The 16,055-nt window shown below is 37.7% G+C and overlaps 1 pseudogene; it reads left to right on the top strand.

The window, feature by feature from the left end:
- The window catches only part of LOC101587301, a 31,150-nt pseudogene extending 15,229 nt beyond the window's left edge, over nt 1-15,921 (top strand).
- The last annotated feature ends 134 nt before the right edge of the window (nt 15,922-16,055 follow it).

The following is a 16,055-nucleotide window of genomic DNA, read 5'->3' as shown; positions in this document are numbered from 1 at the left end:
TCCCTTAGAACAGGTATGTGACTTTCAATTTCTCCTATTCTAATGTCACTTGAATTTGTTCTGGGTGTGCTCAGTGCCTGAGAATATGTTTTGTGCCTCTGACATTTTATATTTCAGAAATACTGATTTCTGTGATTTTTTTGTGTGAAAGTTTGATAGTATTTAGTTATATCACTATGACCAGAACCTGTTCTTTAGGTGTCTTTTTTTTGTCAAAAATTCTTCCCTTATGTGTGTCCCAAGGATTTGCCATCTCTAGTGACTGAGAGTGAGATATCAGTTTCTGTTTGACACTGACCTTTTACCTTTGGTGTAAAGCTTTGATGCAGTTATTACCCAAACGCCTTCTGATATTATTACCTAAGAGAGATCATGTGGATAAGTCAAATATAATTTTCTATTTACTATGCTACAATTAGCAACACTAATAATTGGTAGTGAGATTTAGCAATTGACAAACTTTTGTAACTAATGGGCTTGTATGTTAAAACATAAGAGCAAACAATGACTGTATAGTTCAGTTGATAATAAATTATGAATTTGTATCTAAATTAGTTCCCTTTTTTCATCTGGTCACTTCCCCTTATGTACCTGGACTCCAGGCAGACTAGTCACCCCAATTACCTGTTGCCACCATTCTCTCAAAAGAATGTTCTCATAGATCTGGGTCAAGCAGTGTGCCTCAGCTTATGGGGTCTGGATCTTCAAAGTTCAAACTTGTCTAACTGGGCATTGCTTGTGTCTGCTTGTGTATTGGGCTTCTTCTTGCCCAGCTGCAGCCTCTTGTGTCCCACTGGCTAGATCTTTTGCTCCTGGTGTAGCTGGCTGGATCTTGCCCCTGTCTTCTGTGCAGGGTGTTCTGCCACACAGTCTCACAGTGGGCCTTTCCAGTGGAGGTTCTGGCAGCCAGTCCCTCCCACTGGACCTTCTGTTGGAGATTCTGGCAGCCCAGCAATGAGTTTGTAAAAGGGAGGAATGTGAATGTAGTTATAGTTTTCTGGTCAATTTGACTGTTTCATCATGTATTAGCATAGCACATCATTTTGCATTAGGGCAGTCTATAAATATTCACCACAGATAGGATTAAACAAAAATTACTTAAGAATTCATGGACTATTTCAAAGTGACAAGTCTCCTTTGCAGATTCAGATGCTAGTATTCTTTGCACTAGAAAGGAATGGATGCAGAAATGTGGACAGAGCCAGAGTCATAAGTTCTCCTTTCATCATTACATTTAAAAATATTTTCTACATTATTTCAAAACAACACTGTGCACTGAAACTTTTGAAGGACATTGAGTTCTGTGCCACCAATTCAATGCTGGATGCAATGAGAAATTAATATACTTAAATTATAAAATGACATTGTGTTTGGGGGGATCAAAGTTATTAGAAAAGTGTATTTGAGGATTTCTTTGAGAAGAATGGGAGTAAGGACACATAGAATTCCTACATATACCAAGAGGTGAGGCTTCCCAAGCTATTTGAAATTCATTGCACATCACCATATTGCCTGGATGCTGGTCATGGAACCACAGCGTAGGATATCTGACCTGTGGGATTTTACTTGTTTTGATCCTATTTATTTCTATTCTTCTATTTTTCCACTTGAAATGAGAATGTTTACCAATTACATTGTGTCTTGGGAGCCTGAAAGTTGAGCTTAATTTTACTATGAGGGTTCTTCTTTGGAGCAACCTGAGAGTGGACTTAAACATCTGACACATTGAAGTAAAATACATTTTTTCTCACGAAAAAATGTCTCACATTCATGGCAGCTGTTTTGATCCAGAAGAAAAAAAAATCAATAAAATAAAACTACAGACATATATAAGAATCCAGACTTCAATTTACCACACCTGTGTGTGAGAAAAATAAGTGTATATCTAATTAGAATGTGTGAAGTCACCATTTTAAGACAGTAAATTAATAGTTGTGCTGTTAATTAGTGGTTTGCTTTGAAAACAAAACCTTTCTGAACATGTTTAGAAATGAAATTTCTGGTGAAATTCTTTGTTAGGATTGAGGCATGCTTAATTGTAAGCATTCTCCTAACATGTGAAACACTGTGAGTTCCAACCTAACAACCAACTTCCTCAGTATAAATGTTGCTATATAAAATTTCTGTAATCAGCTGGTTCCCTACGGCTATGAAATCATACTGGAAATTGCTTGTTTAGAAGTCATCTGCACCAGCTGATAATTTCTCAAACTACACATTAGTAACAAAATATCCCTTCAAAACAAGACCGACAAATCAGAAAAGAAAGATGAACATGTTGCAAACACTACTGATTCAGGTTCCAAATTTTCTTTTAATCTTCTGTAATAGAAAGCATGATCTAAAAGTCTCAGACTATTTTAGTCACATTAAATTACCTTTTCCTTCAGTGTCACTCCATTTCATATATCTCTTTGGTATGTAAATTTAAATTGTGAAGAAGTGCAGAGGGCCACACAGAAATATATCCTTTTAGTAGGATAATGTGTTCTAATGAATGTAAAGACATGCCATCATATACCATACAATAGGCTTCAGCCACTGTGAACTGACTTTAAAAATATCTCCAAAGTTTTCTTTAAGCATGCATTTATGCAGGTTCCATTCTTACACCAAATGTTTAATATTCACACACTGTATTCTAGGGAGGAAATCAAAGAAAATCCTTTAATTCATTGCCTCTGGAACGTTAGATCCTATTTCCAGATCAGGACTTTCATTTTCTGGGTTTTTCCCTAGGATTTGTGCACCTGGATGGAGGAGAAGGACCCTGCTCAGGGTAAGCAGAAGTGAATCCTGAAGGAGATTGGATTCCAGTGTCTGATAGGAACTTCACATTTGCCACCGCCCAAGTCATCCGTGCAGAGCTGGAGTGTGACAAAGCTGTTTCTGTTGTGAGGGATGTGCCTTTTAGAGAGGTCATTCCACAGGTGTGTGGTGAAAAGTTCAGGTGCGAAGGGCAGGAGCCTGAGCTCTGGTTCTGCCCCAGAGCACCTTGTACTGGAGGCAGCTGCCACCATGGTGGAGCTGTTGAAATTGTTTGTTCAGGTGAGTTTTAGCCTCTTGGAAAACCTGTGAGTAGGAAGAATGAGAAATGTTGCTGAAAATCTGTTTTCTCCTCCCAGAGTTCACTGAAGTCCAGCTCATAAAAAACAGTACCTCCCAGTGTGAGGGCCAGGTGGAGGTGAACACCTCTGTGGGCTGGCGAGCGCTCTGCTCTTCCCACTGGAGTATGGCCAATACGGATGTTGTGTGCCTCCAGCTGGGCTGTGGAGTTGCCATCTCCACCCCAAAAGGAGGAGCGTACTTTGTGGAAAGAGGTGGTGAGATAGGAAGAGACACCTTCCACTGTTCTGGGGCAGAGTTCTACTTGTGGAATTGCCCTGTGATGGCCCTGGGTGTTTCTCCCTGTGCTCATGGGAATACAGCCTTAGTGGTCTGCTCAGGTGAGAGAGTGATGAGGGTTACTGGGGGGTCAGGATTCTCTTGGAGTAACAGGTCTCACAGCAGACAACAGGGAGAACTGTGTTCAAAGTGAAATTTTCAGTGGTGAATGATGTTTATTCCTCTTTCAGGTCAGATAAAGGAGTGTTAATGGAAAGATTTTTAAAGGCATTGTTGTTTTTATTTATTTAGTATTTTTTTAAGTCCAGGTCTGACTATGTAGTTCAGGCTGGACTCAAATTCATATTGATTCTCCAACCTCTGCCTCTTGTGTGCTGCAATTCCAGGTGTCAACTTGGCCATATATTTCTTAAGAAAAATGTGTAAAAGTAGATGTAAAACTCTGTTAAGTATGTCAGTGAAGATCAGCAAACAGTGTTAGTAACACAGAAATCAGCTGAACATCTCACCCTCACATGCAATGCTCTCCTTTTCTGCACAGGAAGACATTTTAAAATCTGCTAACCAGAAACGTTTTACTCAGATTTGATGTTTATGCAAAATGATCCATTAGATTTTCCTTTTGTTTCTAATTTCATTGAATTAATTCATATACTGAATTCACCTATGTTTTGGAATTTCCCTGTGCTCTTGCAGCAGAATTTCATTCTTCTTGGATATTCAAGAGAGTGGACACATATACATGAACTGATCCTGCCAACTGATGGCAGAGATTTGAGTTGCCTTTATATTGTAACTATTACGAACTATAGTGATATAAATTACCTGGGCCTTGACCTTTGCTGAACATACTTATTTGCATTTTTAATCACTAACCTTTTTTATTTTCATTCTTCTAATGTTTTATTCTTGGCAAAGTCAAACTGTTATTCCTTTTTTCTTGTTTTATTTTCTGAGATATGCTTTTAACTGTGTAATCCAAACTAGCTCTGATCTCACTTAGTAGCTTATGTTGGGGTTTAACTTGCAATTCTGCCTTCTTGTCCTGAGGGCTAGGATTACCAATGTGCACTATGATATGCAACTCAAATTCTTAATTTCAATTTTCACACAATTTATGAACTGTTACCTATATACTGTGTTCCTTCATTGTGTTCAAGAAAAGTGCCCATAATGACAAACATATTCTTAAAAGCTGTTCTAACCACAAAGGTAGTTATTAATTTTCTTTTTATGCAGTCTTTGTGGAAATGTTATTGGGCATTATTTATTGGTTTGAGGAAAAGTCGTGTATCATTTTTTTGCACCCAATTGACTCAGAATCATTTCCTGTAGAGGTTCTTCTTTCCTCAACAAGGCCACCTGTGTCATAAACTGAGCTCTCCTGAGTCTGAGTTTGTCCTTATATTCCGTTCTGTGTCACTCTGTCATGTGTTGATCCTTGAACCAACATCATGTTCCTTCACTTGCCATAACATTATAGCACATTTGAGGAACTTCAGTGAAATTGAAATGGCTATTCTAATTCTGTTGCTTTTCTTGCTAAGTATGTTGGTCTTTACTGGTTTTGTCCATTTATGCATAAAATTTAGCATAATATTTTCATAGTTAACACCAAAAAAGAAAGTATTTTGATTGAGACTAGATGTGCCTTATATATAAATTTGGAAATTATTTATAGGTTAGGTTTTTAATTACTATCAGGGCTATTAGTGAAAACAAATTTTTGCTAAGCATTTGTTTATTTTTGAGTCAAGGTCTCACTGTATATAGTTCAGGCTGGTCTTGAACTTAGCATGTAGCCAAGGTTGGCCTCAAACTCACTGTAGTGCTAATGTCACAGCCTCCTGATACCTAGAATTACAACATGGCCTTTATGACTGGCACTTTTATGTTTTTTTGTGCCACCATTATTTGTACAGTAATGTTCTGGAAATAAAAAATTCTCTTTGACATGTTTTCAAATTTATTTTTCATGGATTTTCTTGATTAATTAAATTGTCAGCTACTGATTTTATAATAATTTCAAAATCACATTTGCCCACATTTTCCAATATTAATTTGTTATATTCTCTACCTCTTTATGCTTTATTGCTGCAAATAATAAAAAAATTCTGAATCAATAGTAAGAAAGAGATAGCTTATGTGACTATATAACAGAAAGGTTTGACATAGTCAGAAGCAGAAATTTCCATGCAGAAAATGAGGCCTGAAAACAGGAAATCATTGCACCTATATCACAGATGCCATCCCAGATGCCAGCACTAGACTGTCATTGGTGTAACTCAGTTTTTTGATCTCTCACCTTCTCTGCAGGAAACCATACCCAGCTGATGCCCCAAGGCAATGATTCCATCTTTGACCCAGCAAGCTCTGCAGCCTCTAACAACCTGACTGAACTCCAGAGGTGAGGACATCCCCAGGACAGAACCTGCTCCTTCCCATGTCAGCACCACTGACCTGACTCTATCTCTTCTCAGACAGCAGACAACTGCACCTCATGGATAGGTGCGGTCGCTGTTCTGGGAGAGTGGAGATCCTTCACTGGGGCTCCTGGGGTACCATCTGTGATGACAGCTGGGACCTGAGTGATGCCCATGTGGTGTGCAGACAGCTGGGCTGTGGAGTGGCCCTCAATGCCACGGTGTCTGCTCACTTTGGGCAGGGATCAGGGGACGTCTGGCTGGATGAGCTGAACTGCACAGGAGAAGAGTCCCATGTGTGGAATTGTCCTTCCCAAGGCTGGGGACAACATGACTGCTGGCACAAGGAGGATGCAGGAGTCATCTGCTCAGGTCTCTGCTCACACAGTCTAGTCTTGGATGGAGAGGGAGGGTTTCCAGGATAGTGTCTTAGCCCTAGGTTTAGGTTGAAATTGTTGCCTAAAGTATGTTCCTTGCCAGGGCCTGTTTTTCAAGGAGAGCAAATGTGGTGCTGTCACTTCCTCCTACATCAGGTAAAGATCTGTTACTTCCTTCTCAACTCTGTATCTCAGCAGTTCATTTTCTACAGAGCCCAGCAGAACTGAAGGGATACCCTTCAGTTTACCTGTTTCAGGTGTGTGCCACCACTGAGTTTCAGGGCCAGTGTGGCATGTTGTACCATGGATTAAACTTGGGATTAAACTTGGGATTAAACTTGGTGGCCTAAGGAACCACATGCCAGGTGGTTCCTTAGGCCACCAAGCTATCTCCCAAGTCAAAACATCCTTATTTTAATCCTCATTACAAAGCTTTTTAGTTGTGTGAGGCAACATTGATAGGCTACAAGGATTAGAAAGTGTACATTTTTGGGGCTCAGCCTTTTGGCCTGCTCCCCAGTGACCATCCACATTCTTTTTCCCATGGTCTGTGTGATGTTAATTAATTAAATAAAACTTAGCTTTCCTCTCATCGGATCTCTTGGCACAGGATTTCTACTCATTGCCCATGACATTATTCTGGCAGAAAAAAAAAATCACAGGTTTAAATCTGCAAAACAAGTAACAAGGATAGAAGTTTCAGTCTTTCCACTTAATGAGAGCTTTTTAAGCAGATTAGCAGTGAGGATTCACCACTTAGGTTTAAAGAAACAATAGAACACTAAGTATTGATTTCTCCCTGTGTCCTTTCTCCTTTCTGTTTCAGAGTTCCTGGCCCTCCGGGTGGTGAGTGAGGACCAGGAATGTGCTGGGTGGCTGGAGGTTTTCTACAATGGGACCTGGGGCAGTGTCTGTCGCAGCCCCATGGAAGACATGACCTTGTCAGTGATCTGCAGACAGCTTGGCTGTGGGGACACTGGGACCCTCAACACTTCTGTTTCTGCCAGGGAAGGTTCTAGATCCCATTGGGTGGATGGAATCCAGTGTCAGAAAACTGATGTTTCTCTCTGGCAGTGTCCTTCTGACACTTGGAACTCCAGGTCTTGCCTGCCAAGGGATGAAGCTTATATTACATGTGCAGGTAATCTACTGTTTCCTTGGGTCAAATCTCTATTCTTGTGTCAGTCCAGAGGGTGGAACATCAAAACTTAGTTATATAAATCACTTAAAATCTGCTACTATTTTGTTCAGTTTTTTACATGTAATATTTCATCCTCACAAGAAATTGCTGTCTAACCTTGTGATGCTCATTTAATTCAAATATGTAGGCTGAGGCTAGATAAAATTAAATACGAGTGTAGAATCTTATAGTATATTTTGACCAAAGTGTGAAATCTAAGTCTACTTGATCCCTCTTTTTTTCCTTTTCTTTTCTTTTTAGTGAATATAATATAGTGAAAAGAAAATTAGAAATGATAAAAAATTTCTCTAAATAAAGTAATAGGAAATCAACAATGGTTGCTCTATTCCATTTTATCTTTATATTTTATTATGTTTTAAAATTTTCTTTTAATTTTTTATTCATTTTAATGACAAAAATATAAAATACCAATTAAACACTTTCAAAAGTAGGCCAGTTACAATATTAATACAGTGAATATTATTGTATTCATTCTGCATTTTATCTTTACATTAGTTACTAGGTTACCGGGTATGAATGTGCAAAATTGTTTTAAAAAACCCAGAAAATAACTGGAATAAGGAAGTGGATAAAAAAGTGGGCAAAAAGATATTTATGTTTATATGCAGGATAATTTATATAACTCTACTGACAATTTCTTTTGTTTTTTTGAAAGGAGCAGTTAGGGCTTAAAATTCTATTATTCTTTATTTTGATCCATCTGTACGTAAATGAATAAATGAAGTTATCTTTAGATTAAACCGTGAAGGATGATTAGGATTCATTCAAGGAAAATTGTAGAGATTACTTGGTCAGTGTAAGCACTGATGGGGAAATATTTTGTCTCTAAGATACTAAACAAATCTTCCAAGGGCAGAGCAGAGGGTGTGTGTGGGAATGACACATGATTATCTAAAATGGAAGTAACAGAGGGTGAAATTACAAAAAAAACTGTCAATATCATCAACAATCCTGCTGCAAACACATTTCTTTTTTTTTTTTGGGGGGGGGGGTTCTGCTTCATCACAAGGAACTGGGGAAAAGTTGGGAAACTAGTTTCTCCACACTTTCATATTGAGTTTCTCTTATAAGAGACTCAAACTTCTGGGGTGTAGCTGTTTGTCATCCTGGTCTTTCTCATTTTAATGCTATTTCTTTCCCCACCTGACACAACATATTCCATGGTGCCTTGCCTGAGTTTCAAGCATGTCATCTTCCAATTTCTTTATAATTGAAATCTTCCCATCATTCCATGTTCTGTTTAATCTGTTCTCTGAAAACACTAGACCTCTGACAATTAAATACAAGAGAGACAGCATCCCGGCCTATCAGTGCATTGAATATCCCATTCCTTAAGAATCTTACTTCTACTATATCTCAGTCTAAGTCTATATCATTGACCAACAGTAGTTGAGGCATCTTTGAGATCTTATTTTGTTTTCTCTATGTCTTCTTCTCCTTATAACATTATTCTTTCATCTTTACCTTATCTTTGTTCTGACCAATTTTAACTAGATCACATGTTTTTATATTTGTACATATTTCTCTAAGTGGTATGAGAGAAGTTCATCTAACACTAGAAGGCTTTTCCTAGTGGAGAAGTACTCACTACTTCCACTCCTTTTCCTTTTCATTGAAATATAAAGAATTAAAATAATCTTCTAGAATTTACTTGCCTGTACTAGACTTGATAATGGAAGCAGTGAATAACATCCAATTAATTTATATAACTCTACTGGAAATTTCATTTGTTTTTTTTTTAAAGGAGCAGTTAGGGCTTAAAATTCTATTATTCTTTATTTTGACCCATCTGTACATAAGTGAATAAGTGAAGTTATCTTTAGGTTAAAATAACACCCAAGTAGTGTGCAACTATCTTTTAATGATGTATAAGTAGCTTACAGTAGTTTTTAATTCATGGGTGCAGTCTCTGATGTCTATTCCACACTATTAACACATTTCTAGAGTGCTTCTCTGACATGTACACTTGCCAAAGAATGGTATTTTTCTTTATATTATCTGCTTTGTGCATCTTGCTCCTTTAAGCCAAGCATCCACTCTTTTTTTTTTTTTTTTTTTTGGTCTGGTACCAGGGATTGAACTTAGGACCCTGTGCTTGCCAGGCAAGTTCTTATTCTATTGAGCTATCTCCCCGACCCCTAAAGCATCCATTCTTAAATGGTGCTTTTGTCTCAAGATTCTTTGGGGAATAAAAGTTTCAGGTTCAAACTCTTTCAAAAAATCTATATTTTTGCATCTGGTGCCCATTAACTTCTATCAAAGGTCTACTAATGGGATTTTTCTTTTCTTTGTCCCTCTTTAACTTTATCTTTTTGAATTGACTTTTCATTTTATCTTTCTGAATTTTTACTGTTTTTTTTTCTTTCAAATTTTGGGTTTAGACCTGCTCTCCTATCCACCTCATAAAATGCTGTTCCACAGCTACACTCTTCCTAAGATATCTTGTTGAGGTCCATGGGCTTAGCGGTTATCATCAGAGTGAAACCTAGAGTTACAAACCTCCAAAGTGTAACTCTGTCCTAAATTCAAAACTTATGCATTTTACTGCTAATTCATATTGTCACTTAAATATCTAATGGGCATGTAGAATTTGGTCTGCAATGTATGGTGCTTACTACCACACACACAATCCTTGACTCTAAGTTTTCATTTTTTGCTATTGTCCCATTTTAGTTAATGCCATTTACATTCCCTAGTACTTAGGCTCAGTTCACCTCTGCTCTCCATTTCTTTTGTCCTTCAATTACATAGTAAGTTGTATTGTCTTTCTCAACAAATATCTTGTGCTGGGGAGATAGTTCAGTAGAATAAGCCCTTGCCTGGCAACCATAAGGTCCTGAGTTCAATCCTTCTTACTGCAAAGAAAAAAAAAAGAAAAAAGGACAGTGAGGCGTCTCAGTAGAAGTGTTTGCCTGGCAAGTGCAAAAGTCTGAGTTCAATCCCAAGTTCTGAAAAAAAAAATCCAACAACAACAAAAACCTAACTAAATAAATAAATCTTCTTCTGTCTCCCTGCCATCTCAGCTCAGGAAACATCACTTGTTGTTAATTTGTAAGACCATTCTTCAACAGAATTCACTGGTTCCCTTTTCTGTGCTGTTTTTCTTTTATAATATCCTCTCTATTCAATTCTAGAAATATATTCATTTTTATTACAAGTTGGTGTATCAATGTGGGAGATGTTGACATGCATTTAAAAAGTGACATTGGCACAAATACTTGTGTATCACTGGAACAAAAATAGCTGCAAAATATGTCACAGGATTATTTAATTAACTTATTTAGCAAAATTGAAAGGAGATATGTTGTCAGCTTGATAGATTCCTCAGGTTTTTATAAGAATGAGGGAGGGAACTCTTTGAATTTCTCCAGGGACTGGATTCTCATTGATGTGTGGAAATCCATACTTTTGGTTTTAGTATGAGTGTAAATAACATAAACAGGGCTCATCAGTGTGAGTTCTATAGGATTGTTTGGTGCTGCCTGGAAAAGAGCACTGGAGGCACAAAGGAGATATTAGATGAGGCTCTGCTTTTAGGCTCCACTTCCCATGCAGCCAACCTTCTTCTCTCTGCCCTGCACTGGCCATGTCTGCACTTGGTATACTTGCACATGTTTGATACTGAAAACATTGTGTTCACTTAAGTAATTTGTTTTAGGCTTTGAAAGTATTGCCTTTTTATTTCACTGAAAACTATTTTGTACCAAGGAAAGCATATAAAAACGAAAAAGGACAAGTCAGTCATAGCACATTTCCACCAGTCCAGTCACATTCCTGTGACATGAATAGGATGAATAAATGAGAAAGATCATTTTCTAGATCCTCCATTTGTGCACAAAAATGTCCCAACTTATACAGTGGCTCATTAATTCATGAACTAAATTTGTTCTATGAATTTGTAAAAGATGGCTACATTGTGTGTGTGTGTGTGTGTGTGTGTGTGTGTGTGTGTGTGTGTTTGGGAAAGATGACTGAAGACATGATTGTCACTCAGTGTGGTTTGCAAACAAAAAAAAGTTTTGCCAAATGCTTCTGTTTGAAAAAACATTATTTGCAACCAAACGGTTCAAGAAGCATGCCACCACTCACTACCCATTAAAATTACAGCTTTATGATGTCTTTCTACTTGCTTTTATACTATTGGAATTATATATTCAATGATATTTCTAAATTGGCTTTCATCAGTAAGCAAATTATTCTGACTAGTATTTCAGGTAGCTCCACATTATCTTCAAAGCAACTGCATAAGATTGCATTCATAATATATAAATGCCATTTTTCATTAAATGGTTTTCCTATATACTTGAAATTGTTTTCAACTTTTCTACCTATAAATAATCTTATAATAAATACTTTTGTTTTTTGAAATAATTTTATTGAGAAACAAATAGCAATGAGACAGTTTCAAAACCAATGAGTAGGACAGTTTCAATAATTAATACATTGCATATTGTTGTCTTCTTAGGGATTATTCTTAGCATAAGATAAAGACATGATATCCTGTCCACAAACACTCTAGTGCAAATCTTTCTGTTCATTGAAATAAGAGAAAGTAGCTGTATCTCTATCCTAACTATTTTGAACAGAGAGATACAAAATAGTCCTTCATTTGTATCCCCTTTTCTGGTTTAGTTTTTTTAGAGATGGGTATTACATTGTGATTTAAATATTATAGGTGTGTGAATTCAGCAAAATATTCCAAAATAGCCAAGTAGTCCATAAGAGTAGTGGGTTATCCATAGGAATTGCAATGTCAGACGTTGTTGACTTGAGCCCTTTACAGCTCAGCCTATTAATATAGCTTTACATTTTTACTTATTTTTATGCTTTTCTGCTGGATGGTTAATCCTGAAACCCTGTACTGAAGTTTGTAGATCCTTTGTCACTAACAAATACTCTTTAACACTTGTCACTCTCGCTGCTAATTTTATTGGCTGCCAATAGTTATATTATCAGATCACAAATGTATATATTGGAATTGAAATTGTAATATTTCTTTCTAGAACTCTTAATTTTCAAATGGCTTCTTATTTCTTCACATGAAATATTCTATTTTCTATGATTTGTCTATTAAGGTCAAGTACATTGTGTTTCTGAAAAATCATCATGGTTTCATAGCCTACACTTATCATTCTAAGATATTTGAAGTCTGAGATAAATGAAATAGATTTCACTGGCTCCAGTTTAAACCTATGGAACCATCAAAACTTTAGGATTGGAAAGTTTTAGATTTCATTCTTTTCTTCCATCCTGCTTTTGCATTTAAACATGGTTCAACTTCCTTTGAACATTCCTTTAATTCTGTCCATGACACATACTCACTCACTCTGTCTCTCTCTGTCTCTTTCTATGTTATGCATCATTAGGTTTTTTTAACATTGTATTATGAGTGTGATCCAGATTCAAGTGGAGCGGATGCGGTGATAAATATTACAAGGCAGTGCTTCACTCTTTCACTCTTCCTTGCCTCTTTCTGTTCTCCCTTTTTTCTTCTGTGTAGGCTGAAGGGCTATTCAACCATAAAACTACAGGTTGATTATATACTTCTTAAAGTAAAATATCATTCCTTGAGAGGTAGTGAGGTCTCCAAACCTGAGAGTGAGCAAGCTCAAAACAGAAATCCTTATCACTGAGATTGGAGGTAATCCAGGAGCCTTGACAATATTATTTGGTAAATAAACACTAAATATCATATTTTAGCAGATAGAATCTGTATATGACTGGTTTCTTTATACTGTTTTGCATTCTCATATACATTTCAGTTTTCTGTAGTTTTTTGGTTCTATTTTTATTTGTGTCATCACAGGTGTTATTTCTACTAGATGAATATGTTTAAATTTCTCTTCTACAACTTAGCTATTGCCTATGTACCTATCATTTTATGACTCCTACTCCTACTCCTCTTAAAGAATGAAAATCATTCCATTAATCCTAATTAATAATTTTACATTAAAAATTAAGTGGAATAATGAATACGAATTATTTTTCTGTTATGTAGTAATGCTTAACAATGAAAGCCATCAACATTGATTAACATTTCCCTTATCCCACTTGTTAGCAAAATTCCACAGAATTGTTTTCAGCGGATCCTGTGCAAAGAAAACTTCTCAAACCATTACAACATTCAAAACGAGAGATAAAAACCTTGGTGACTACTTCTGAGTGTCACTCAAAGAAAGAAATGGTTCTTTAACAGAGAAAAGGAATGTCCTTTTAACACTATGTGGAATGTTTCAAGGAATTTTAACAACAAATTTAAAACAATGTATTTGGTACCACACAGCTCGGTGATCATCATTTATACCCTCGCCAGCACTGAGATTTCAGGCATACTTTATTACACCAGGTCTCAGTGGTGAGCTCAGTACACCTGTGGGTGGGGCCAATGTGGCATGTGGTGCAGGGCATCAAAGCGGATCTCTGCTCTTCCCCGAGGAGGTGCTTCATCAGCTGAGCTTTCTCTCTGGCCCTTAACAACACATTCAAATTCAAAGCAAATCAGTGAGAAAATGTTTCCATTTTTTTTAACTTTCTTTTTTGCCATAATTTTATTGATAAGCAAATAGCAATGAGACAGTTTCAAATCAAATCGGTAGGACAGTTTCAATAATTAACACACTGTATACATTCATCTTAGTGGCTAATTTCTGTACAAGATGCGGACTTGATATCCTATTTACAAACACCATTAGAACAAATCATTCTATTCATTAAAAGAATGTAACTATATATGTGTCCTAACCACTTTGAATACACAGATACAAAATGGACGTTCATTTGTATACCCTTTTTTTGTTAAGTTCCGTTATTTGAATAATTTCCATATGTGTTGACTGTTGAACAAAACAAAGGTATCTGTCAAATTTCTGGGAGTAGTTTGATTACACTACTAAACTTTTCAGGGTTTTTAAAAATTAATTAATTTATTTATTTTTGGCAGAACCTGGGATTGAACTCAGCCCCTTGCGCTTGCCAGGGAAGTGCTTATTCCACTGAACCATCTCCTTGGCCGCTAGGTTTTTAACAACAAAAAACTTAAGATATTTATGAACATGTACTAACTCTCCACAATAAGAATATTTTCTTTTTGGGGGGTACCAGGGTTCAAACTCAGGACCTTGCACCTGCCAGGCAAACACTTATTCCACTAATCTATCTCTCTAGCCCCAACTAACTCTCCACAACAAATGTAATCATTATGTACTACAAACGTGTAGTAACAAAAAATTTCACCACAGGAATTGAAACTTGGGTGTATGGATGTCTTCCAGAGACTAAAGCTCAGAATTCTCAATGGAAATCACCCAGATCTCCTCAAGCCAAATAAAAGCATATCAGTCAAGATCCAACATCAGGTGATGTTGGTCATGTTATATCTCCTGCCCACTTCATCTACATGAACATGGGAGCCTAGGGAGCAGCCCAGTCTCCCCTAACCCAGACTGCCCCAATCTGTTCCTGCAGGGCAAAGACCAAAGAGCTGTCCAGACTCTGGCCCCTGCACAGGTACCTCAGAACTCTTTTCTCCTTTTTAATACCCAGAGGCTCCTTCCCTCCACCAGGGCAGTAAGAGCAAGTCTTGTGTCCTTTGCAGACAGAGAGAAGCTGCAGCTCATCGGTGGTGATGGCAAATGCACAGGGAGAGTAGAGGTGTGGCACAAAGGCTCCTGGGGAACAGTGTGTGATGAATCTTGGGGCCTGGCAGAGGCCGAGGTGGTGTGTCAGCAGCTGGGCTGTGGCCCTGCCCTGGATGCCCTGGGAGAGGCTGCATTTTGCCCTGGAAATGGAAGCATCTGGCTGGATAATGCAGAGTGCCAGGGCTGGGAGTCCACCCTGTGGGCCTGTGCCAGGGCACCCTGGGGACAGAGTGACTGCTAGCATGAGGAAGATGCAGGTGTGAGGTGCTCAGGTAAGTCCCAGGGGCAGGGGCATGGGCTGTGGCTGCAGAATTGTGTGTGTGTGTGTGTGTGTGTGTGTGTGTGTGTGTGTGTGTTTCCAGGAGCCCTTCCTAGACTGCCCTCTGCTCAATGCTTTGGCTCCAGAGAGGCTGCACTGTGAATTCCTCACATGGGGGAGAGAAACATGTGCAGCCATAGTAGTTGTGACCTGGTTATTGTCTAGTCAACGAAGGGCACTGACCCCAATTTCTTTCTCTTCTCATGAGGTGAAAAAAATACTCCTCTCTCCACCCCTAAACGTAAGTGGTTCTTCTGTATGGTGAAATGTAATAGCGGAAATGTTCTGAATTTTCATAACCCACACTATGGAATCTCACATTCTTCTTACAAAAATTCCTGTAGACTTTGTAATATAGTGTTGGAGACAACAATTAAATTTGTTAAGTTGTATCAGCAAAGGGCACCTATGGCTCAACAGCATTGCCTTAGGGAAATCCTTTAGAGTGAGACTGAAGCAATAGTTGTCACAGGTTAGTGTGGGATCTGGGCTTGCATATTTGGCCTCAGATAGATGCACTGTAATAGGGGATAGCGGAGGACTGAGATAAGTGCTTCCCTCTGAGTTTATGAATTTTCTTTTTTTCTTTTTAAATTTTTCATTCATTTCAGTGACATAAAATAATAGTGAATCAGTTTCAGTTTAGGCTAGTAGGACAGTTACAAAAATTAATACATTGCATATTTTCTTCATAATATTTATTCCGATGACAAGATGCAGATATATCATGTCTAAACAATGTTATTACAAATC

Source organism: Octodon degus, unplaced genomic scaffold (assembly GCF_000260255.1).
Source record: "Octodon degus isolate 3935 unplaced genomic scaffold, OctDeg1.0 scaffold00292, whole genome shotgun sequence".
In the NCBI taxonomy this organism is placed as follows: domain Eukaryota; kingdom Metazoa; phylum Chordata; class Mammalia; order Rodentia; family Octodontidae; genus Octodon; species Octodon degus.
This window is presented reverse-complemented; position numbering and strand designations above follow the sequence as displayed.